A 1242-nucleotide genomic window follows, 5' to 3' on the forward strand; every position below is an offset into this window, starting at 1 on the left:
GCCCCCTGCTTTATACTTCCATAAATAACAAAATGGCTAACAGTCTCTGCTATCCCAGCATAGGAAGCAGACAGCCCCTGCGAAGTCCCTTCAGGCCATCTGCCTGGTGCACTTTGCGGGCCCATTCCACAGCACCCATGTGCTTTTCCCCACGGTTCCTTGCATCGAGCTGTAACCGAGTCTTTATAAGCCAAATGGGGTTGGTTGCAGTGACTGCAGTAAAAGCTGCCATAGCAACTGAAATCACGTGAACCTGCGTGAGATCAGGATCAAATACACCATTCAATTTTTCCTTGCAATTGGAGTAAGCAGCAAAGTATAGTGCTCTGGAAGGGGCCACCCCCGCTACGCTGGGGCCTAACCCTCTAAACAAGGAAAGAGGCCCTTCTTTCTCCAAGATCACCCTTAGACAGTGGAGGGGTCCAGGAGACACTACTTGGCCAACACTGACTGCAGCCATAGTGTTCAGTGGAGATTCAGAGATACAAAGTGTCGCAGAAGACGACTCAGCCATGTTTTCACAACTTCCCGTGGACATGTCGGAATAGCCCCCACTGCGCCACCACATCCCGCAGCAAACAGACGCACCAGTGTGTCTCTCTGGCTCATTCTTTCTCCAGCATGTCCTCGGGGCGCTGGGGCAGGACACAGACTTGGCTGCCCGCTGCAGCAGGCAGCTTTGGTCCTGGAAGGAGATATACATTCCAAGCGTGGCCCTTCTATTACACATTGCTATCTTCAGGGCAGCTGCCTAGTTCACAGGCATCAGCATATATAGTCAGTCAGCGTGAGAATCCTGCCAGTTAACTGCTAGTTTCAAAAACCTGCTGAAGATTCTCAGGATCACTGCCTTAGCCATCTTGAGCACATAAATGTATGGCTTTGCCCCTGTCATGTTTCCTAGCTTTTCTCCTTGCCCTCTCTTCGTTGTTTAATGCTTAAGTTCTTGCTTTCCTTTTAATTGTATTATACCTTTCAATTTTTATTTCTTCTTTTGAGTTCTTACACTAGGGATACTATATGATATTGACACATGTGCATCTGGTTTATTTCACTTATGAGCTGTAAAAGACTCAAGTCACAACTTCTGACATTGCCAGTCCTGCAGATAACCCACTACTATTATGGACTAGTGGACTATATTGGATTACTTTGCTGAATTCACGCACCTGCAATATTTGAATGACAATGGAATACCCATCTCTGACAAAACTAAACAAAAAAGGGAATACAAATGAAGGA

General features: G+C 46.8%; 1 pseudogene; it reads right to left on the bottom strand.

Annotated features, from left to right (window-relative positions):
- Positions 1-609, bottom strand: part of LOC101575804 — a 13779-nt pseudogene extending 13170 nt beyond the window's left edge.
- Between the last annotated feature and the right edge of the window lie 633 nt (positions 610-1242).

This window comes from Octodon degus, unplaced genomic scaffold (assembly GCF_000260255.1).
Source record: "Octodon degus isolate 3935 unplaced genomic scaffold, OctDeg1.0 scaffold00228, whole genome shotgun sequence".
NCBI classification, from domain to species: domain Eukaryota; kingdom Metazoa; phylum Chordata; class Mammalia; order Rodentia; family Octodontidae; genus Octodon; species Octodon degus.